We start from the raw sequence: 25,042 nt of genomic DNA on the forward strand, positions 1-25,042 counted from the left end.
AGCTCTTTAGAGCTACATCAGAGGAAAATCCCAGAACAAAACCATAAACTACCTCTCACTGTTGCTCCTGACTGCTACGCCTGCCCAGAGTCCCTCATTAGCTTGAACAATAGAGCTGAGTCTCAGGATAGTAGTAGCTCCTCTACCAGTGGATCAATGATCAAATAATGCAGATAGCAGAGGCATTCTAGCTTTGCCCCAACCCCTATGGGCACACAGAACCTTAGTGTTGTTATAAAAGAATGAAAATCCCAATTATTCATTTTTAAAACCTGATAGCGCAGAGAGGCAGAGAAAGCATCCATCTGACCTTCCTACTTACCTCACCTCCAGGAGTAAAAAGCCCCAAAAGCTCATCAGTTCAGATTACAGCTTAGGGGGGATAAGCCAAAGGAACCCAATGCCAAAGGCTTTCTAGCTCAAAGCTCAAAAAGCCCAAAAGCTACCAAGCTAAAACTCCTTCCACTTTTACACTCTGTCTTAAATAAATTTCAGCTGAAAGTTCGACTTACTCTTTAACTCTTTAATCCTTGTCAGCTGGTTTATTGCTTTGCCTCTTGACCTCGGGTTAACATTATTTCATCCTGTGCACCGAGAGCTTTTGAATTAAAGGTATGTTCCGGGGATGACAGAATCATACCATAATCACCTGTTTAGAATAAACAGACAGTCCTTGGAATTAAGGTGTGTGTTAGGGTTCAACCATACCAAACAAAGCACAGGTTTTTACAGTTCACAATCTAAGGGATCACACTGGTATCAAATATCTTGCAACACCCTCATCTTGAAAATGATTTAAAATTCAATCTTCCACTCTCCCAGGGCATCTGTTCATTTTCCAAGATACAGGTAATTTATGTTACAAACTCAGTGTCCAGTACATTCATCTCTACCTCATAGTTGGAAAGTCCTTCATCCAAACTTCAGTCAAAGCCAAACAGTAACTGAAGAGCTTAAGATAGCCTGAATATAACTCCATTTTGAAATAAAGATCTTGACTAGGAACTGAATTCAGGCACCAGGAAATATCACAGAATGTACACCTGGTAGAAAACAAAGTTAACTGTCCTAGCAACAGCCTCCAGGAAATATAACAGAATAAATGCTTCATAGAAAATAGAGACAAACTCCCTGGCAATAATCAATAGGAATCGGTTGAGAATCGGGTGGGAAAATTCTCCCCAATGTTTCAGATATGGTTTAGAAAAATAGCCATTGTGATTATATGCCTTAGCCATTGTGATTGTGTGCCTCAGAAAAGGTCACCCTTCCCTGCTAAACTTCACCCAATTCTGTAACACCAAGGCTTGTGCCCCCCTGCTTGCTGCCATGGAAAATCCCTGCTCATAGACTTTCCCTTTAAAAATTCTGTTCACTCAGAACTCGGGGTCCCACTTCTCTATTGCTGTGCCAGTGAGACTTGGGTCCCCAGTTCGATCGCTCTAATAATAAAGCTCTCTTGCAGTTGCATCGAGTCATCTCCTGGTGGTCTCTGAGGGTCCCGTGAACCTGGCATAACATTTGGGGGCTCGTCCATCCAGGATGCCTCAAGACCTCTAGGACTCCTGGCCTGGAGAGCTTAATCCCATGGGTAAATGTCTTCTATGTTGTCCATCTGCTTTAAATGTTTGTTTGCCTTTATTCTTTGTTTCTTTTCCTGAAAAGCCTCAAGGTGCTTACAAGAGAAGCCAGTTTAGGTATGACAGATGTGTTGGGGCCTAGGCTGTGAGGGCTTCAAAAGACGTTTTGTTGCCGCCCTGGAATTTCTGCCTCCTCGGGACCCCTGGAATAGGGGGAATAGAGTGAGAATCTGTTTCTGCCTCCGGAGTGAGGATCAGTTTCCTGGAACTTCTGTGGCAGAGAAGTCCAGGTTTTGTCTGTTTTTGCCTTCTCGGAACCCCTGGGATAGGGGTACTGGAGTGTGGATCTGTCTTTACCTCCTCAGAACTCCTGGGATAGGGGAACTGGAGTGAGGATCGGTTTTCTGGAACTTCTGTGGCAAAGAAGTCCAGGTTTTCAGTGTTACTTGGTTTCTGTGTGTGATTGTTTTTTTTCCCCCTTGATGTTGTGCCCAGAGTTACTGTTTAATTTTTGTGATTAATTGTTTGTGGTTCTGTATCTACTTGAGAGTGCTTGATTTTACTTTTGTTTAAAACTGCAGCTGTTTTCGTTTCTATGATTTCAGTTTTGTCCCGTGATGTTAGCCCGGGTATAGGCTGTAAGTTGTTGCCTTTGGTTTCGTTTTTGTCTGAGACAGCCAGTTCTTTTTTGTGTATGAATGATTTACTATTTGTTGAAATTGTTTTCCTTAATTCTTTTGCGTTCTCCTGAATTCTCTTGACGAATAGACTGACTGACGATATGGGACGGAATACCTCCAAACTTCTTGACTTGGTTCTGACTCATTTTGGAGAAGTTAAAACTAGAGCTCATGGTCTTTCAATTGATGTGAGAAAAGAAAAAAAAATGACTTTTTTTGCAGCTCAGAATGGCTCACCTAAAATGTGAGCTAGTTGGAACTTTCCACCTTCCCACTGGCCTTGCGATGGAAAATAGAATCTTTCAGAAAGCATGCGGCCACCCAGACCAAGTGCACCATATTGTAGTTTGGAAGAATCTGGTTATTCATCTACCTCTATAGATTAAGCCTTTTCTGACCCCCACTAACAGTCATCTTTCCAAAAGGTCTCTGAAACCAGAGGCCACTGCCCTGGCTCCGTAGACCACCCCTTAATCTGTTTTACAGAATGGGACTCCCATGGAAATAATATTTCCACCTCCTCCTCCTCCCACTCCTTAACCAACTCCTGTTCCTTTGTCCAGGTTGGAACCATTGTCTGGCCCAGCGCCAAAAAACCAAAGCCTCCATGCAGCTGACTCCCTCTGGGGAACCAGAGGCACATTCTACAGTCCTTCCCTTATGGGACACGGGGCCCTCCAGATGCTAATAGCAATCAGTCTCACCATTACTGGCCTTTTTCCACATCACAGGTTTAACCGTAGAACTCAGAATGCCAAGTTCTCTGCTTTTGACTTACCAGCCCACCTGGGAGGATTGCCAGCAGCTTTTACAGGTCTTGCTTACCAAGAGGAGTGGGGATGTATTATTTCAGAGGTGCACAAAAATGTCCCAGACACTACAGGAGTTCCAACTACAAATCCCATATTGATGATTACTTTCCCTATAAGAGGCCCAATTGGGACTACAACACGACTACAGGTAGGAAACGTCTCCTAGTCTACTATCAGGCTCTGTTGGCAGGTCTCAAGGCAATCACAAGACAGCCCACTAATTTGGCCAAGATGTACAGAAACAGGAAAGAATAAGACAGCATTTGTGTCCAAGGTAAGTCAGAATGTAGCTAAGTTTATTGGGGTAGATTGGAGATTGCATTGCGCATATAGGTCCCAAAGTTCAGGACAGGTAGAAAGGATGAACAGAACATTAAAAGAGACCTTAACAAAATTGACCTTGGAGACTGGCACTGACTGGGTGATACTCCTCTCCATTTCCCTTTATAGGGTTAGGAATTCCCCTTACCATCTAGGATTAACTCCCTTTGAGATTATATATGGCATGCCAGCCCCTGTAGTACCCAACAAGATTGATGCTACTGCTGAAATGGATTAAAACAGGTTTTGAGAAATAGTTTAAGGCTTCTGTGCAAGCAGGCAGCTCTTAAAGGGGCAACAGCAGCTTCTCAGATAAAAAAAAAGGCTGCAAGCCTCTATAGTCATAAAAAATGGATTTAATAGATAACAAGATGTTCCTCCCTTGAAATTACAGCTAAAGGGAATAAAAATACGTTTTGTAATTTTGTTTGTTTGTTTTGAATATATAAGTTAACTATGTTCTTCTATATATCTTGATATATGTTATTATTAAATATATTAATAATCAATACCGCACATAATTTCTGTCCTGTTTTAAAAACCAGGATTATAAAAATAATAAGGTTTAAAACTATGTTTATATAAAATAGTAAAAGTGCACCTTCATGTGTTTATATATAGGAACTTCTTTTGCTGGCAACCAACATCAAAATAATACATTTAATATTGATTTTAAAAGTACTGAATTGTTTGCATTGATAAAATTTGGTTTTGCCTTTTAAAATTATGGTTATACTTTATGACTTCATTCCTAAAAAGGGTACCTTATTTTGGTATTTCAAAAACAGGTTTAAAAAAAAAACTATGTTTAAGGCAATAAAGCATTTTAAAGTTTATCAGGTGTTTTAGACAATGACCTTAGGCATTTTAACAGAGAACTTGGAACAGTTTCTCAATCCTTTGGGAGAGAACAAAAGACTTTGATATTTGTTTTGTTAATTTTACGAAATAAAACCAAGTTATACTATTTGAGCCAATTATGAAAATTGCAGTTTTGATAAAATAATAAAAATTATTCTGATAAAAAACTTTTATATGGTTTAAAAATTTTAAAAAATGTCTGGTGAAATCAAAAAAATGGAGATGGGAAAAGCCTAACCTGAAGATATACAGACTGTTATAAAAGATAAAAATTGTATTTGCTTTGATTTTTACACCTGCAAGCATGATTTGAGAAAGAACTATAAGATATATTGCTCTTCATTTGAAAGGCTAATGTTTTTTTTCAATGCAAAATGTTTTCTTATGCTTTTTAGCCTAGGTTTATATAGGGTTATATTCAACTCATTTTTAATTGTTATAAAAATATATGCCTGGTTGCCAGTTCCTATATAAATTATTTAATGCTGTCTCTAAATGAAATTTTTGTCCTTTATGCTTTTTTTTGTTGTTCAGTTTTAATGCAATATGATAGGATGACAAGATTTTCTGGCCCTTCTATGTATTGTATTTGATTGAAAGTTTTGCTTTGATTTTAGTTCAGAAAGATATTTAAAGTTATGCTAATAAACATAAATAACTATATAACTATATATTTATATAAATATAAATAAATAACTGCTAATAAATGCAGTTAGTTATAAGAATGGATTTTATCTGGTATTTTGTTTATGTTTTTAAAGTTAACCCTAAGATAAATAATTATAAAGTTGGCCTATATAGATCTACTAAAAATTAATATGGGTTTAAAAATATTTATTTAAAAATATGCCAGAATTAAAAATTATGACATTCTATTGCATAGAATGCAATTTAAAATAAATAATTAAAAAAGAGATAAAAATAATTCAGATATGCCAGCCCTCAAGCTTGTCAGAGATCTGATAAATATGGCATTTTAACATGTGTAAGTTTATTATGACAGAGAGAGAGCCAAATTCCTGACAGTAGCTCCCCCAAGAAGATTTGGGCACAATGTGACTCTGGATTATGGTATGCTAACCACTGGGCAAGACTGCCCCAACAGGCCCACTGCCTGGGCCCAGCCTAAACTGGACACCTGGAGAGTCAATGTTTCACGTTGCTAAGGGCGAGGTGAGGCCATTCTCTTGTTTCTTTCTCCACAGAAACAGTCTCTCATCTTCTGTGCCTGATTTCTGGACTGCCCTGCTCATGATGCCATGAGACCACAGGAGCCAAGGACAGCTGCCTAGAGTGATGGACTGACTAGTTGTCACTGTCATTTTGATTGGTACATGGATTGGTACATACTTATCCTTCTAAGGTCTCTGATTACATTGATGGCTAAGCTAAGATAATGGTAGCCTTGCAGCTAAAGAGCAGATAGTTAGAACCATTGTTAGTGTATTGGTTAATTTGTTAGTTAGTTAAAATTACCAGGTACAAGGTTTTCTATTTAAAGAAAGCAAGCAGGTTTGCCTAGCCTACAGGCTTCATGTTAATTATCTATGTCTTATAATGGATGGCTAGATAGAAAGATAATGGAGTTTATGTAGGGTCTGAGGATATAAGAGTTTACGTTTTGAGAATCTAGAAAATGTTGTTTCGTTTGGGAAAATGTTTCAGGGTTTATAAATACAAGAAAGATTGGAGGATTTAAATAGATGTTTTAAAATATATGAACATAAATTGTAATGATACAGAAAAATAATTTGAGACATATTAAAACTGGAAGATATTTTAGACTTCTCTCCTCTCTCTCTCTTCTATTGTTGTGCTTATGTTGTTATAAAATTTTAGGAGTCCAGAGTTATGACATTGGCTAATAGAGTTCTGATAAGCTGATTGCTTTATATCCAGTCACAAGTTGAATATTTTAATTGCCTTTTGATGGTTTTCTAGAGATAAATATAAAAATGCATTTCATCATGCTAAACACATATATACAATGTGTATATGTGACCCAAAAGCCAGAACTTTTACTATGATATCTTTAATATTTGCCATTTTTGTGGTAGACTTTGATACAGAAATTAAAAATATTTTAAATCTATTTTTTTCTAGTTGCTTTGTTAAGGGAAGTCCAAGCATCCACAGTTCAGCACTAAAGCCACTAATATATTTCTGCCTAACTTTCCAGTGTAACATGGAGATAGGAACTAAAAATAAATGCTAAGAAGATCTGATAAAAAGTGGCCCAGCTCTATTGGTGGCTGATTACCAACAGCTGTAACCACAGTTAAAATGTTAGTTTCAGATAATGGATACATTTAAATCGATGCTCATTCCATTGAATGCAGTTTTACCTGTTATTCACAAAATGTTTTAGAAAATCAAAAATCATGAGACCTGAATTTGACATAGCTCAAACAGACCCCAGAAGAGTTTTTCCCTGGTATTGGGATTTCTCATTTTTCCCATTTATTAGACAAATTTAATTTCTGTTTCTAGTTTAAACTTGTCTCAGGAGATTTTCATCTGGTTGAAACTGCAAGCTGAGATCTGAACTTCCTGGAAGCTGACATGATTGCTCACTGCCTCCTCGGATGGACCACCTAACCAGACGTTTCTGAGGACTACCCCATTGCCCAGCCTTTGACTGGCATTTCAGCCTTCCTACCCCCTGATGTCAACGGTCCTACTGTCAGAACTGAAGTAGTTTCAGAAGACCAGACCACAGTCCAAAATCCCACCTACAGGCTGAAATGCTAAGTCAAAGGTAGCTCCCTGATATTAGCTATTATCTTGAGATTACTTAGCTGGAGCAGAAACTAGTATTGTAATACAACACTGGATGTACAAAGCCAGAGCTATAGCAGCTCAAGGGTAGAATCTTTTGCTTTTGGCCATTTTTGGATCAGGCTTACTTAACAAGTTGTTAGAATATTAGAAAAGACTAGGAACTATACAGCTAATGGCAATAAAAACCCAGCTTAGAGATGACCTTGAAGACCTTGAACTGTAAGAGCCCAAGATTGGCCTCTTCAGTTACATGGAAAGGGGGAAATGAAGAGCTTAAGATAGCCTGAATATAACTCCATTTTGAAATAAAGATCTTGACTAGGAACTGAATTCAGGCACCAGGAAATATCACAGAATGTACACCTGGCAGAAAACAAAGTTAACTGTCCTAGCAACAGACTCCAGGAAATATAACAGAATAAATGCTTAATAGAAAATAGAGTCAAACTCTCTGGCAATAATCAATGGGAATTGGTTGAGAATCGGGTGGGAAAATTCTCCCCAATGTTTCAGATATGGTTTAGAAAAATAGCCATTGTGATTATATGCCTTAGCCATTATGATTATGTGCCTCAGAAAAGGTCACCCTTCCCTTCTAAACCTCACCCAATTCTGTAACGCCAAGGCTTGTGCCCCCCCTGCTTGCTGCCATGGAAACCCCCTGCTCACACACTTTTGCTTTAAAAATTCTGTTCACTCAGAACTCGAGGTACCACTCCTCTACTGCTGTGCCAGTGAGACTTGGGTCCCAAGTTTGATCGCTCTAATAATAAAGCTCTCTTGCAATTGCATCGAGTCATCTCCTGGTGATCTCTGAGGGTCCCGTGAACCTGGCATAACAATAAGAAGCCAATATAAATGAAATCACCACACAAGAAGAAAGTCCCAACATGAAATCTCGTCACTAAATTAAGCATCCAGTACTGGTAATGGTTTATATTTAACTGAGGTATTGGCCAAAGTAGTGTGATCGTATTGCCAAAACAATACAGGCTTTTGCCAAGACTATAGGCTGCTCTCCATAAATTGACTGCAATGCTGTATTGCCGGAGACAACACTTACACTTACATTGAACATAGATAAATAGAGCTTGTGCCTACATAGAACCTTCACACTTACATTCTAGCAACTTTGATATGGGAATTGCTCAGCAAATACAAGAGATGAAATATAAACACTAACCCACCTACCAAATTTTTGAACTATAACAATGCTCTACCTGTAAGATATATTAGTGCAAGAGTTGTAGGAGTAAATAACCAATCTATAGTTTGACTTAAAGCCCTCTTCACATGATGGAATCCACACCTAACACTGGTTTATTGATCAAGAAAAGGAAATTACACAGCCCATGGTTCTGGGGGAAAACAAATACTACATTCTACTAAAAGTAATAAAATGACCATTGACACCATTCTGCAATACTCATAGACCAGTATCTTGTTCAGCCATCATAAAAAAAGTGTCATCCTGCATCTGATGGAGACAAATTCAAAGACCCATAAAGAAAATAGACAGTCAGTGAGAGACATCAAAATATGCCCTTTAGGCTCTTCAGTAATTCAGTCAGAAGAGTGTAAGAGCCAGAAAGAATAGAGGATATCACAGAACAAAGCACTATAAATTAAGAGGACTGAAGAATAGATGAACTGTGAGAGACTGAGGCAGCATGCACAAGGCCTTTAGTGTTCTGTCCCTAGCCCTATCTCTAATTGATAAGTGCTTGCAAATGAAAATGTAGTTTTCTCCAAGGGACACTCATTTTATCCAAGGGACTACTCTTAATTATATTTTTAAGAGTACATTCCAAAAGGTAGATGGCCAAATATTTCCCTCACTGGCAAGTTTGGATTCTCATGTCCTAGAATTCTGACATTAATTTAAAATTTTTTATCATAGTTCTCATTTTAATTTGCTGAAGATTTTTTTCTATTTTTAAAGCTATATGTCCTCTGTGTGTATACCATTGTTTCAAGTTTAATATTTTATGAGATTCCTGCATGTATGAACATGTCTGCATCCTTCCCCAACTTGGGCTCTTTTTATTTTTCTTTTCCTACTCAGATGTGTTTGCTTTTGTCTTTTTGCTATTTTATTTTCTTATTATACATTATAGCCCTCCCTTTTTTAATATGAGGGTGAATTTAGACAGGATAGAAGGGGAGATAGAAAAGAGTTTCCAGGATTAAAGGAAGGGAAAACTTTAATCCGGATGAATATGTAAGTAAAGTGACTATTTTTAAAAGAAAAAAAAAGGAGAAGGAGGAGGATGAAGAGAAAGAAAAAAGAAGGAGGAGGTGGAGAAAGAAAAGAGAAACAGAAGGAGAAAAGGATGAGAAGATGATGATGATGAAGAAGAAGAAAAAGAAGAACAACAGCAATTGTGTCAAAAAAATGTTAAATAGCCATGCACAAAATATCCAGAAAATCTGAAAAGTGCAAAAAAAGTAATTTATGAACAATAGAAAGTAGAAAAGGAAGAAAAAACTCACATCAAAATCCTAGAAAATATTTTCAGCAAAATAATAGAATAATGTATCCTTAACCTAATAAAGAAGGGGTAGCCTATAAAAGTACAAAAAGTATATAGAACAACAATCAAAGTATACCAGAAAAGAAATTGTGCTCAGCACATAAAATCAAAGCATTAAATGTAAAGAAAAGTATATTAAACAAAGAAGGGATATTAAAAGTTTCAAGTTGATGATACTAAGTTGCATATAAATTCAGGCTCTTTATAATAACTCCTGATCTCTCAAGAGAGAAAGAGTGAATAATCCCAAGCATCAAATCAAAAACCCCACACCATAACTACAAAATAAAGGGAAATAATAAAAATTGCTCATTGAAATCTCTCAACTTGGATGTTCAATTTTCCAATAGAAAGACAGGAACTAACAGAATGGACTAGACAACAATGTCTATTCTTCTGCTGCATCTACTGAACACTCTTTATCATCCAGATTGGACAGCAACTCTGTGTAAAAGGATGGAAGGAGACAGTAGAAGAAAGTGGACCAAAAAAGAAGTTTAGGTGAACTTTATTTTATACAGTCCACTCAAACATATACCTAAAATTCTTGAGTCAATTTAAAAGAGAGTATGTACTGTACACACTGAATGAGGAGTTCCACCATTATCCATATGAAACAGATGACTTGGGCTGGTCCAGCACACATCTACACTTATGTTTACTGAAGCAAAGCTTACTGTGTGCTAAGAGAGAATGGACTTGATTGTCCTGAATCACATGAGTGCAAAATATAATTTTATTCATTTTTTTATTCATGGAAAACATGTACTTTTGTTTTTTTGAGATTTTTAATATAATCACATTATTTCTCGTTTCTCTGTCCTCCCTACAAAATCTCTCATATATCCCTCTTTTGGCTCTTTCAATTTCAAGTCTTGGGTTGCCAATAACAGCTATTACATGTATCATGCATATGTGTGTGTGTGTGTGTGTTTGTATGTGTGTATGCAAGATTGAGAGAGAAAATTTAACATTTCAAGAAAGGCAATCATTTTACTTTGAAATTGTGGATTAACTCAAAATGTATCATCAAAAGTTATGACCTGAGCTAGACACAGAAATCAAACATTGTTTGACATCAGTCCTAATTGGGCCAAAAGCAGTCAGCACCCTGAAATAAGAATTGAATAGTCAGTATTAGAGCCTGAACATCAGGGTGTAGTGGCATGACTTGTCAAAGAACACATTTCAGTGACAAGAGGAATAATATAAAAAAATACTTTGGGGTGTGTGCATAAGAGCTATTAATAATAGCTTACATTGTTTACTTGAGAAATATTCTGTGTATATATTTTAAATCTCAATAACCAAAATGTTATAATTACTGTGTAAGAGATATTAATTTATTTATATATTATTTATTCTTCCATCAATTTTCCTTCCATTTTCACTCTCCTGAGTTTTCAGTAATCATTCTTTGCTCTTTTGAAAATTCAAGCCACTTTTTCATAAACTATTTTTACACACTTAACATGTCAAAATTTGATTTGTAAAATATTTTATAATATTATAGTACTAGGAATATATAACAAACCACTGAATTTTATCAAGGGTATTTATTATATATAGTATTACAGGAAAAAGGAAATTGTGAAGCGATGAAGTACTATTCTTTCTAGTTGTTTTTAAGAGACAGTTGCCTGAGTCCAACCATTTCAGGAAAAAAAAAAAAAACACCCTCATTTTTTTTCTTTTTTATTGATTATTACAATTTATTCACTTTGTTTTCTGGCTGTAAGCCCCTTCCTCATCTTCAACCAGTTACAACCTACCTCCCTCTTCTACCCCTATGCTCTCTCTCCTACTCCACTAATAGGGGAAGTCCTACTTCCCTACTATCTTATGCTAGCCTATCTTATCAAGTCTGACAAAGAATGACTGCACCTTCTTCCTCCTCGGCCTGGCAAGGCTGCACCTTCCAGGAGTAGGTGATCAAGGAGCCTTCCACTGAATTCATGTCAGAGACAGACCCTGTTACCCTTAATAGGGAACTCACATGGAAACTGAGATACTTATGAGCTACATCTGAGCAGGGGTTCTAGGTGTTCTTCATGCATGGTCCTTGGTTGGAAAAGGACCCCCTGGGCCCATATTTTTTGGCTCAATTGGCCTCCTTGTGGAGGGCCTCTGACATCCAGGTCTTTTTACCTCCTGAATCTTCCATATTAATTCATGCTTTCTGCCCAAAATTTGGCTATGAGTCTAATCATCTGCTTCAATACCCTGCTATGTAGATTCTTTCAGAGGCCCTCTGTGGTAGTTTCCTGCCCTGTTCCCTATCTTCCCCCATTACCGATGTCTATCCCATTTGCCCTTCTGAATGAGGATTAAGCATCTTCCTTAGGGTTCTTCCTGTTGTTTAGATCTTTTATGACTCTAGATTTTAGTATTTTTAAACCCTATATTATATGACTAATATCCACATATAAGTTAGTATATACCATGACTGCCTTTCTGCTTCTGGATACCTCACTCAGAGTGATCATTTCTAGTTGCATCCACTTGCCTTCTGATTTCCTTGTTTTTAATTGCTGAATAGTATTGCATTGTATAAATGTGCCACAATTTCTGTGTCCATTCCTCGGTTTGGGGACATCTAAATTGTTTCCAGATTCTGGATACTGTCAATAAATATGTTATGAACATAGTTGAGCAAATGTCCTTGTTGTATGGTTGACAGTCTTCTGAATATATGCCCAGGGTTGGTATAACTGAATATTCTAGTAGCACTATTCATAATTTTCTGAAAAAACACCAGATTGATTTCCAAAGTGGTTGTAGAAGTTTATATTCCCACCAGCAATGGAAGAGGGTTCACTTTTCTCCACATCCAGTCCAGCTTGTGTTGCAAATGATGTGATAGTATCCATGAATATCAACCAGGAAACTCCTACAACTGATAAACAACTTCATCAAAATGACTGGATACGAAATTAAATTAAAAAAAAGTGAAGCCCTCCTGTATACAGAAGACAAATGGGCTCGGAAGGAAGTTAGAGAAACAAAACCCCTTCACAAAAGCCACAAATAACATAAAGTATCTTGGTGTGACTCTAATCAAGCAAGTGAATGACTTGTATGAAAAAAAGAAGAACTTCAAGGAAGATATCAGAAGATCTCCCATACTCCAGAATTGGTATGATTAACATAGTAAAAATGGCCACTCTACCAAAAGAAATCTAAAGAGTCAATGCAATTCCAATCAAAATACAAGCACAACTCATTACAGACCTTGAAAGAACAATTCTCAGTTTCATAGAGAAAAACAAAAAACCCAGAATTAATTTAAAAAAAAAATGCCTGTACAATAAAAGCTTTTCTGGAGGTATCTTCATGTGAGATCTCAAGTAGTACTATAACACAACAGTAATAAAAAATGGCATGGTACTGGCAACTGTACTTTAAATCTTAAAGGGGTGTGCATCTACTCATTAATCATTTTTATTAAATCATATCAAGAAGCCGAGGGGAAAAACAAATATAGGGGAATCAACTGCTGTCTCAGTTTTAGACCCAGTTTGAGGGTGCTCAGACAGCCAGTGCTGCCTTGGGCTATTTTTTCTGTTCATCAACCTTAAAGCATCCCTGCTTTTCTATTAAGAGTGTACTTTTCTTAACTTTAAATTGTTCTCCAAGATTTTTTACATTAGCAAAAACATCTTCCCTGAATTTGTTAAACAATCTATTTTTCCAAATTCTTTCTAAGTATAATGGCTATTGCTAACAATCTACATCTATGGCTCCTTTCAAGGGCAGTGGTTAATTCATTAAACTGCTCCAGTAAACATGTGAAAAGAGATCAAGCATTGTTAATTTTAAATGCCAGTGATATTGCCCAGTGATGAGATAGAAGCTTTCTTAGAGTTTTCATACAACTCATGTTATAAGGAATATGGGCATCATAAGGGCAACAAGCAGAGATATGCTACATAAGAACACAAAGTCCTCTGAAAAATCAGTTCTTGGGATTATGCTTCTCCAAGACAAACTCATCATGATTATGCTAACAGGGGAGCCACATTCCATGAGTTCTACAGCTGTTCTGCTGTTGCTCCTGCATGGCGCTTGACAGAACGAGGTAGCCAAAATAGTTTGCCTATATGTGGATGAGGGGGGGTAAGGTTATCTCAGGCCCTGGGAAGGAGAATTCAGGGTATTGCATGAGCTGTACTAGCCTGGAGGACCAGATAACATGGAAGGACTGAAGGATTTCTGAGAGAAAATGGCAGGTAGGTTTGATTTGATATGTTAACTAGGAAACTCTGCCATTAGTTTCAGGTTTGAATCCTACTTCTATGGTAACATAAACTTCAGAGAGAGAATTATGGTCTCCATTGCATAATGATCTTCAACTGAGCTCACAGGGAAGAAAGGTGACAAAGACAAAGATTCTGTTTTTCTTTTCTTTCTATATATCTCCTTTCTTTTCTTTGAGGGAGGGCAGTTAACCAAACTAGACTCAAATTTTTGCTGTTTTGCTTTGTTTTTCTTACTATATTTTATTTTATTAATTGTTTTTATTTTTCACAATTTATTCATTATATATGCTGATTGAAGGTCACTCCCTCAACTCCTACTGCTCCCTCCCTCCACCTTCCCCCATCCCCTTCTCGTAGACTACTCAAAAGGAGAGTTCTTCTCCCCTGCCATTCACCCTTACATTATCAGAACAGTACTCAGCTATTAAAAATAGAAAAATAAAATTTCTGCTTGTACTTATTTTCCATGGGCCATTGTACTCACCTTAGAAGATTTCATACCATGAAGCTTGCCTGCAAACTTACCTTGAACTAAACACTAAGTATAACTCATTTTAATGAGTCCCATCCCAAGATACTGTTTGATTGACCATCTCAAATCCAGAAACATGTGAAAATTGAAATGCTACGCAGTCTGAAATATTTTATCATAGGCATTTCAGAGAATGTGATTCTCTTGCTGCCTGGAGCACAGTTTCCCACCAGCCCAGGAAGGCATGAGGGGCAGAAGATGAGTAGTATAAAGCTTGGAAAGCTCACGAGCATAACAGTGGTTAGCCACTCTGGGAGCCACCTCAGAAAGTAAGTTCAACTTTAATTCCAGAAAACAGAACACAGTGGCTTATATCCCTTGGGGAGTACCTGGGATGCTCCAAGCATAGGTATAGATAATTGTTTAATACTAGGAAATTCAAGAATGCTAGATTTGCATTAAACAGCACATTCCTATTATATGAATAAGAAGAACAAGAACACAGAACCAAATTATCCTATATTTGAAGGGAGGGGAGAGTTATCAGGGATCTGTGTCAAAGGCTATCTATCAAATTTGATTGGTGGTTTCCATGTCTAAAGATACTCTCCAGATGAAGTCAGGCAGAGAAAACGCACCATTGACATGGTTACCCCTCTAGGCCAGAAGCAGAGTCATACATGGAAAAGAAAGCCTCCTCCCTCATATCTCAAAACTCAGTGTGGGTTGTGATTTTTTTTCAATAGTACCCCTGGAACAATAGGTATGTGTACACAAAGAAACTTCTACAGGCTACCACTGTTGTGATACTCTCAGAGAACTTCCTGGCTGGTGAAAGTTCATTTCCTACATATTCATCCACTGAACTAAAAGTTTCTTGTGTAAAGTGTGGCAATTGAAAACACTAAATGTTGAGAATCAGGATTATCAATAAGTCTTCCATAAACACCTTATTATATAATACTGTTGCATGTAATTGATATTCATCATTCATTTTATTCTTTTTAAAAATAAGTTTATTTACTTCACATTCCAATCAGAGTGTCCCTCCCTTCTCTCCCCCAGCACTACCCTCCATTCCTATTGCCCCTATTCCCTTTCTCCTTCAGAAAAGAGAGATCATTTCCATTGAGCTAGTTTTTCAGTTCTGTTGGATCTCAGTGGACCAAAGAACACAAAGGACTTTCCACATTGCTTATAGTCAGAGAATTCCTCTCCAGTAAGGATACTTTTATGAGATGATGACTCTAGATTTGTGCAAGGCCTCACCATTTTAACACATTCATAAGTTCTCTTCAGTATGAATCATTTCATGATGATGAAAATTATAGAAATATGGAATGGTTTCACCATGTTAAAAGCAGTCATAGGCTTTTTGTCCATTAGGATTTCTTTCATGAGTGTGAAGATGACTATGAAGTGCAAAAGTTTATTCACATTGGTTGCAGTCATACAGCTTCTTTCCAGTATGTGTTCTTTTATGTATTAAAAGATATTATATGCAAATGCTTTCCCACATAGTTATATTCATATGGTTTCCCTCCAGAATGTGTTGTTGTCTTAGGAGATGACTGTTACATGTAAAGGCTTTATCACACTAATTACCATCACCAGGCTTCTCTCCACTGTGTGTTTTTTCACGTTTTTGGAGACCACTCTGCTGTGCAAAGGCTTTGCCACATTCGGTATCTTCATAAGGTTTTTTTCTTGTATGTGTTCTTTTATGGCCTATGAGATGACTTTTTTTGTGCAAAGGCTTTACTGCCCTGGTTACATTCATAAGGTTTCTCTCCAGTGTGTGTTCTTTTATGCCGTATGAGAGTACTGTTTTCTGCAAAGGCTTTACCACATTGGTTACATTCATAAGGTTTCTCTCCAGTGTGTGTTCTTCTATGGCTTACGAGATGACTGTTTAATGCAAAGGCTTTACCACACTTGTCACATTCATAAGGTTTCTCTCCAGTGTGTGTTCTTTTATGGTTTAAGAGAGTACTGTTTTCTGCAAAGGCTTTGCCACACTGGTTACATTCATAGGGTTTCTCTCCAGTGTGTGTTCTTTTATGGCTTACGAGAGTACTTTTTTCTGCAAAGGCTTTACCACACTCACTACATTCATAAGGTTTCTCTCCAGTGTGTGTTCTTTTATGGCTTAAGAGAGTACTGTTTTCTGCAAAGGCTTTACCACACTCATTACATTCATAAGGTTTCTCTCCAGTGTGTGTTCTTTTATGCCGTATGAGAGTACTGTTTTCTGCAAAGGCTTTACCACATTGGTTACATTCATAAGGTTTCTGTCCAGTGTGTGTTCTTTTATGTCTTGTGAGATGACTGTTTTGTGCAAAGGCTTTACCACACTGGTTACATTCATAAGGTTTCTCTCCAGTATGTGTTCTTGTATGGCTTTTGAGATGACTGTTTTGTGCAAAGGGTTTACCACATTGATTACATTTGTAAGGCTTCTCAACAGCGTGTGTTCTTTTATGCCGTACAAGATCAGTGGAATAGGGGAAGGCTTTACCACATAGAGTGCATTTAGAAAGTTTCTCTCCAGTATGACTGCTTTCATGCCTGCAAAGATAATTAGCACATGTGAAAGATTTACCACAGTCATTGCATTACACTGATAAATATATTTATCTATATGAATTAATTTCATAATTTGATCTCTTGGTAAAGAAGAATCAAATTTTAAAGTTTTATCACTTTATTTATATTCATGTTTTTTTCCCTTCATTATGGGTATTTTTGAAGATCCCTGTGATCGTAAGAGCATTTGTTACATGGTTCACTTTTATAACATCATTTTTATAAGAGTTTTTTTGTATATGTGAAGATTATTTTAAGAATTCAGAGCTTTACCTCAGCAATCCCATTCACATTTTTTTGTACTGTATGAATGACACTTCCTTTGCAAAGTGAGCCAGGACAAGCAGAAGAAGTTCCAATTTTCTAGTATTCATAGGTATTTTCAGCTGTATGTGTTTGCTGATCAATTCTCAGTGAAGTTGCAAAACCAATTAACTGTAACCATTTATAGCATTCAGAAAATCTACTCAAAGTGGGGACTACTACAAAATTAATTGTTCTTGGAGAAAGGCAGGTACACTGCTTCTTTCAATACCCCTATGTTCATGTGTCTTGGAAACATTGTGACCTATGATATGACAATTTAAATTACAAGAATAATAAAAGATTCTCACATTGAATTAACACTGTTTTTTGTTCATCATAGACATGTCATATAGTGATTCAATTTTCTCTACAACAATATTCTTGACTTTCATAAGCTGCTCCTTTCACTAAACTTTACGTTACTGCATGAACATGAGTAACACTGGTTATACTATAAAATATTTCTATATTAGAAGGTTTTGTACACATACTAATCGCATATTCAATGTGTATACCTCTTAAAATATGTGAGTAGATAGAATGAGACTAAACAGATTGGCAGTTCAAATTAGTAGCTGTTATGTCCATATGATTCAAATGGTATTTTCTGTTACAATATTATTTTATTTTCTTCCATCTTAGGGGAGTGCCTTGCAAACACAAATTAGATACCTGAGATTGAAGTACATGGAATTGTGAGATTTTAATGATCATCATTACACTTAAAGCAGTGCTGTTTTTACACTGTTGCTTTTCTTTAAAACTTCCAGGACACAACCAGGTGTGCTGGTCCATGCCTTTAATCTCAGCACTTGTGGAGGCAGAAGCAGACAGATCTGTGTGATTTTGAGGTCAGGCTGGTCTAACAAGCAAGTCTATGTGAAGCCACAGTTACACACAAAAAAAAACTATTTAAGAAACAGAAAATAAAATGCTGCCAACAAACAAACAAAAAACAAACTTCCAGGACAAATTAAAATTTCATAAGATTCATATCTGTATCAGCATGCAAATAAATTTACCTTTTATTACTTGTAGAACTTTGAAAATATTCTTCAATATTGTGGTCTTCCCAATTGTAGCCTAAAATATAGTAACAGGAAATATATATTGTTGGAAATATCATATTATTATAAAGGCAAAAGTTAAATCACTATCTTCTGTGACCCTTAGAAACATGCCTGATTTATTTACCTCATTCCTCCTCATTCTCAATTGAAATTACAGAAGAGAATCAATAACAAGTAAGAGTTGTCTCCTTATTTTAAAAGAAAATTTGCAGTCTTACCTATAGCAGTAAGGTTTTTACAGGTCTCTAGCATCACATCTTTGTAGAGTTGCTTCTGCGAAGGTTCAAGCAAAGCCCACTCTTCTTGGCTGAATTTCACATGCACATCATCGAAGGTCACTGAATTCTAAAATTTGCCATACATTTGTACAAAAGAAAGAGTGGCAACAATATAAATTTATACTTCATTGGCAATATAATCTTATAATTCTAGTGCATTTTCCATTTATTTTCTGACACTGAAGAGCTAGTTTTAGACCTTTGGGTGTTGTGCATCAGGTCAAGGAGGGGACAAGAAAAAATCCTAAAGGTTAGATTGTAAGGGAAACAACAGTCGTGCTTTGAAAACCAGTGTTAAAGGAGTTTCAATAGTTTGTAAGACATGAATATAAAGTAGCCATTAGTTGGGTTCTTGAGTGATCTATGAATCATCTTCAGTTACTTGGGTGAGTAGGTCAGGACCCTGTCATGAGACAGGTGGGAGGAAAAAACACAGTCATGATATTTTATCTAGCAACAAATGAGATGTGGATATCAGGGTGATGTCAGTCAAAAGACAACATGACACTGAATATCATGTTTTGACCGGAGATCAGAGATGTGGCATATCAGTATATGAAAATGGGGGCTTATATATTTGTGGAAGGGAAAGTGGACTACAGCGAATAGATGGATAAAATAATGTGAGTGGCAAGCAACAATAATCCTAGCTGATAACATCATATTTCTGAGTGACCAGACAAAAGAAAAGGCATAGAACACATGATTATTCTTTGATTATTGTTTTGTATATTCTCCCTTCTAAATCATGTATAGTGTATAGTTTAAAAATAAAGATTAAAACTTTTCTATTGAAAAAGAAGTGTTACTGTTATCACTAAGTCATTTTAGAAGAAAAGTGAATAATGAAGTTTAACTGTGTCATATCTGAACTTATTGAAGAAGATATACCTTTGGAATAGTCATGGTAATTAATGTGGACAAAGTCAGAGAGAAGAGAGTGAAATAGAAAGAGACAGAGACACACAGAGAGAAATTAAGAGATGAGCAGTATTAAGTACACAACAGAGAAATTTATGAACAGTTACTAACAACAAAAAATGATGGACTAGCTGGGTGTATTCTGTCATGCCTTTAATACCATCACTCAGCAGGCAGAGGTACGTGTATCTTATTGAATTGGATGCCAGCATGATCTATGCAAAGAGTTTCAGTACAGCCAGACCTATATAGTAAGACAGAGCCTCCCCTAAAAGTCAATGAAACAAACACAAAAGATTGAAAGAACTGAGAGGTCTTTACTGAAATTTCTACAAGGAATTATACATTCACTCCAGTTGTGTATTCATTTTTCAGAAATCTGCACTGCCCTAGCTTAATCTGTAACTTTAATAAGATCTTACTAAAAGGGAATGCATGTTTAAACAGCTAAAAATAGAAAGATGAAAATATTAGCAATATAAATGATGATCTTAAATAAGCAGCATAACGCAAGAGAGATGGTTCAGTAGTGTGGAGCTCTTGCTGCTTTTGCAAATAATTGGGCTCAATTGTCAGTGTTTTACTGGGACCCACTACTATCAGTTGCTATACGTTCATGAGTTCTGAACACATCTTTGGACTACTGTGAGATCAGGCACACAAGAGGTTCATATTCATGCATACAATCAAAATACTCATATTCAGGAAAAATTAAAAACAGATCCCAGATAACAGAGCTGATCGCACACTGTGTCTGCTCAGCGGGGTAGCAGAGACTACACAGTGACAAATAGTTGGAACTGTTGGCCTCCAAACACCATTAACTGTGTTTACCAGGTGATAAGAAACCCAATGATGAGAAAAAAAATTGGGTTCAACTGCAGAGTACCCAGCTAATCCCTGTAAAATGTCCTGGGCTGTTTTGGCAGGAGTAACATTTTCAAGCAAATAGACACAAGAATCGTGTCTTGATCATTTTCCAAGGCTGAACTGTGCACCTCAGGGCACCAGAGACTGGAAGTCCCACTCTCAAAAAAACCCCACAGGGAAGAATGCAACTGGGACTGACCAAATGTCACCCAGTCTATCCCTAGAAAAGATCCTGCAGACCTGCAGGCACATAGCAGCCAGCCCTGAGTGGGGCTCCAGCCACCAGACCCACACACCCTCACACACCCACACACCTCATCACAGACAGAATTGTGGAAACCCACAGTTCTGGGTTTCCCTGTTGGGAGAAAACTCCACATGGAGGGAAACAGCAGCTCCTAGCTTAGAGCACTCAGCTGACCCTCCACCACTACCACCACCACATATGGGAATGTTCTCGGGAAAAGTTCTCAGGTTCCTGTCCAGTCACCAGCGTGGAGCCACCTCTCGCAAGCAAGTGCCTACTCACTCCACACATACCCTCCCAACAGTACAGACTGGGTCTTTCTGTTGAGAGAAAACCCAAAGGTGGGGGAAATATCTGGCCCTACCTCAGGACACCTAGCTCTAGAAAAGTTTCTGGTTATCCACAGGCTCCAGACTCAAGCCTCCTGATTCACACATGAGAGTGGTGCACACCTTCCACTGATTACCACTTGGGTACTGGGGCACGGAGCTCCAAACTTAGACCTACAGAAGCCTGGGTTCCCTGAGATCAACTCCCAGATACTGCTCCAAGGGAAAACCAGTTATCCCTAACTAAACTGAACAAACCACGGGGCACCCAGTTTACAGCTGCAGCTCACTAAATTTACAGCAAGAAATCGAGCTGCAAGGCAGCTGTCTCCCAGACTTCTCTGGGTTAGAGGAGAGCTCCGTTTACTAACAAAGGCAACAATTACCACTCAGGTCTGTACATCTGAGGTGAGCTGTGGCAGTTATTGAAAAACACCTGCCATTCAGTGACCATACCCAAAAAGCTGAGGAGGCCTCCTTTGGGAAAAATCTACTTCCTACCAAGGGGATTTGACCCACGAGAGGATTCCAGAAAGTAACAGAAACTAACACCTAACACCTAAGATAGCCCAATGGGTAGAGGCCAGCATAAAAGCTCAACCAACAAAAGACAGAGCAATATGGCATCTCCAGAACCCAGTTATCCAGGAGCAAGCAGCCCTGGATACCCCAGTGCAAATGAAATTCAAGAAGATGACCTTATATCCGTGCTTATGAACAGGATAATAGAGGAAACAAATAAACTTTGTAAAGGCCTAGATGAAGATAAAGTCAGACAGAATATTGCCATCTGCAAAGAAATAGAAGAAGATAAAGACAAACAGATTGTGGCCATCCTTAAAGAAATACAGGAAGTTGCAGCCAAATAATTTTTGGCCTTTAGAGAGGAAATACTTAAATCACTGAAAGAAATTAAAGAAACAGAGGATTGTTCAAACAAACAGCTAAAGGGATTGAAGGAAAATAGTCAGAGAGGTGAAGGAAATCAATAAAATAGCTCAAGATCTGATGATAGAATTGGAAAAATTAAAGAAAACACAAATGGAGGAGATTTTAGAGAGAAAGAACTTAGGGAAGAAAACAGGAACTACAGAGCTAAGCATAATGAATAAACTATGAGAGATGCAAGAAAGAATGTCAGGTGTGGAAGACACAATGAAAGAAATCTATGTATCCATCAAAGAAAAGGTTAAATCTAAAAAATTCATAACACAGACTATCCAAGAAATCCAAGACAACATGAAAAGGCAAAACCTAAGAATAATAGGAAGAGAGGAAAAAGAGATTCCCTCCTCCAAGGCCCAGAAAATATTTCCAGCATAATCATAGGAGAAAATTTCACCAACTTAAAAGAATACAAGAGGGCTACAGAACACCCAATAAATTAGATCAGAAAAAAAATTTCTCCCACCATATAAAAAACAGTAAGTATACAGAACAAAGAAAAAATACTAAAAGCTGCAAGGGAAAAAGTCCAAGTAAGATATAATGGCAAACCCATCAGAATCACACCTGACTTCTCAACAGAGACTATGAAAGCCAGAAGGGCCTGAGCAGATATCATGCAGGCCCTAAGAGAACACAGATGACCTCCCAGGCTATTATACCCAGCAAAAGTCTCACTCATCATAGATAGAACAAACAAGATATTTAATGACAAAAACAAATTTAAACAATACCTACCCACAAATCCAGAGGTACAGAAGCTCCTAGAGGGGAAACTACAACCCAGGAAAGCTAACTACATTCAGGAAAACACAGGGAATAAATAATGTCACTACAGCAAAACTAAAAGTAACCAAGCACACAAACACACTACCACAAGCAACATCAAAATAAAAGGATCTAACAGCCACTGGTCATTAATTTCCCTCAACATCCATGGACTTATCTCTCCAATAAAGACAAATACTAACAGAATGGATATGTAAACAAGACCCAACAATCTGTTGCATACAAGAAACATATCTAAGTCACAAAGATAGACATTGCCTGAGAGTAAAGATCTGGAAGGAGGGTCCAAGAAAATGGACCCAAGAAACATGCAGGAGTAGCCATTCTAATATGTAATAAAATAGACTTTAAGTATATGGAATCCATCAATGTAATCCGCCATATAAACAAATTGAAAAAAAAAAAACAACAATAGAGGATCATTTTCTTAGATGGTGAAAAAACATTTGACAATATCCAACAGTTGTCCTTGTTTAAAGTCTTGGAGAGACTGGGGACAAAGGTACATATCTAAAAATAGTAAAGACAGTGTAAAGAAACCCCATAGCTAACATCAAACTAAATGAAAAGAAAGTTAAATCAATTCCACTGAACTCAGGGACAAGGCAAGGCTAAACACTCTCTCCAAATCTCTTCAATATAGTACTCAAAGTCCTATCTAGGGTAATAAGAAAACTAAAGAAGATCAAGGGGACACAAATTGATTAGGAAGAAATCAAATATCACTATTTACAGATGATATGACAGTATACAAAAATGACCCCAAAAATTCTACTCTAGGAAACTCCTACAGTTGAAAAACACTTCAACAAAGTGGCTGGATATAAAGTTAACTCAAAAAAAAATCAGTAGCACTCCTGTATACAAAAGACAAATGGACTGAGAAAAAATTAGGAAAACAACACCCTTCACAATAGCGAGGAAAAAAAAAACATAATGTATCTTGATGTTATCCTCAACAAGCTAGTGAAAAACCTATATGAAAAAAACAACTTCAAGTCTCTGAAGAAAGAAATTGAAAAAGATACCAGAAGATAGAAATATTTCTCATGCTCATGGATCAGTAGCATCAACATAGGAAAAATTGCCATTTTACCAAAAACAATCTACAGATTGAAAGATATTCCCATCAAAATATCAACACAATTCCTTAAGGAACTTGAAAAAAAACAATTCTCAGCTTCATATGGAAAAATAAAAAAGCCAGAATAACTAAAACAATCCTGTACAATAGCAGATCTTCAGTAGGTATCACCATTCTTCATCTCAAGCTCTATTATAAATCAATAGTAATAAAAACTGCACGGTACTGGAATAAAAACAATCAGGGGATCAATGGAATTGAAGTGAAGACCCATAAATAAAACCACACACCTATGGCCACTTGATTTTTGACAAAGAAGCCAAAACCATGCAATGGAAAAAGGACAGAATCTTCAACAAATGGTGCTGGTCTAACTGGAAGTTTACATGTGGAAAAATGAAAATAGATCCATATTTATCACCCTGCACTAAACTGCAGTCCAAGTTGTTCAAAGACCTCAACATAAAGCCAGATACACTAAATCTGTTAGAAAAAAAAATTGGGAAAGATCCTCAATCTCATTGGCATAGAAGGTAACTTCCTCAATAGAACACCAAGAACACTGGCTCTAAGATCAATAATTAATGAATAGGATCTCATGAAACGAAAAGCTTCTATGAAGCAAAGAACTTTGTCAAAAGAACAAGATGACAGCCTACAGCCTGAGAAAAGATCTTCACCAACCCTACAAACAACAGAGAGGGATAATAAACAAAATATATAAAGAGATCAATAAATTAAAATCCAGCAAACCATATAATCCACTTTAAAACTGGGGTACAGAACTAAACAGAGAATTCTCCACAGAGGAATATCAAATGGTAGAAAAACACTTAAATAAATGCTCAATATCCATAGTCATCATGGAAATGCAAATCAAAATGACTCTGATATTCCATCTGAAAACCATTATGCCTAAGATCAAACCCTGAAGTGACAGCACGTGCTAGTGAGAATGTGAAGAAAGGAACACTCCTCCATTGCTGATGGGATTGCAAACTTATACAACTACTTTAGGTATTAATCTGATGCTTTCTCAGACAATTGGAAATAGTGTTACTTCAAGACCCAGATATACCATTCCTGGGCATATATCAAAAAGATGCTCCACCATTCAACAAAGATATTTGCTCAACTATGTTCATAGCATCTATATTCATAATAGCCATAACAGGGAAACAAACTACATGTCTCTCAATCGAACAACAGTTACAAAAATTGTGGTACATTTATACAATGGAATGCGACTTGGGTATTTTAAAAACAAAAGGCCATGAATCATCTGAAAGAATGGGCGGGCATGGGAGCGTTAGCAGG

The 25,042-nt window shown here is 37.0% G+C and overlaps 1 pseudogene; it reads right to left on the reverse strand.

Annotated features, from left to right (window-relative positions):
* Positions 1–10,672: 10,672 nt before the first annotated feature.
* Positions 10,673–18,601, reverse strand: LOC132651207 (zinc finger protein 431-like; annotated as a pseudogene).
* Between the last annotated feature and the right edge of the window lie 6,441 nt (positions 18,602–25,042).

Source organism: Meriones unguiculatus (genome assembly GCF_030254825.1).
Source record: "Meriones unguiculatus strain TT.TT164.6M chromosome 13 unlocalized genomic scaffold, Bangor_MerUng_6.1 Chr13_unordered_Scaffold_41, whole genome shotgun sequence".
NCBI classification, from domain to species: domain Eukaryota; kingdom Metazoa; phylum Chordata; class Mammalia; order Rodentia; family Muridae; genus Meriones; species Meriones unguiculatus.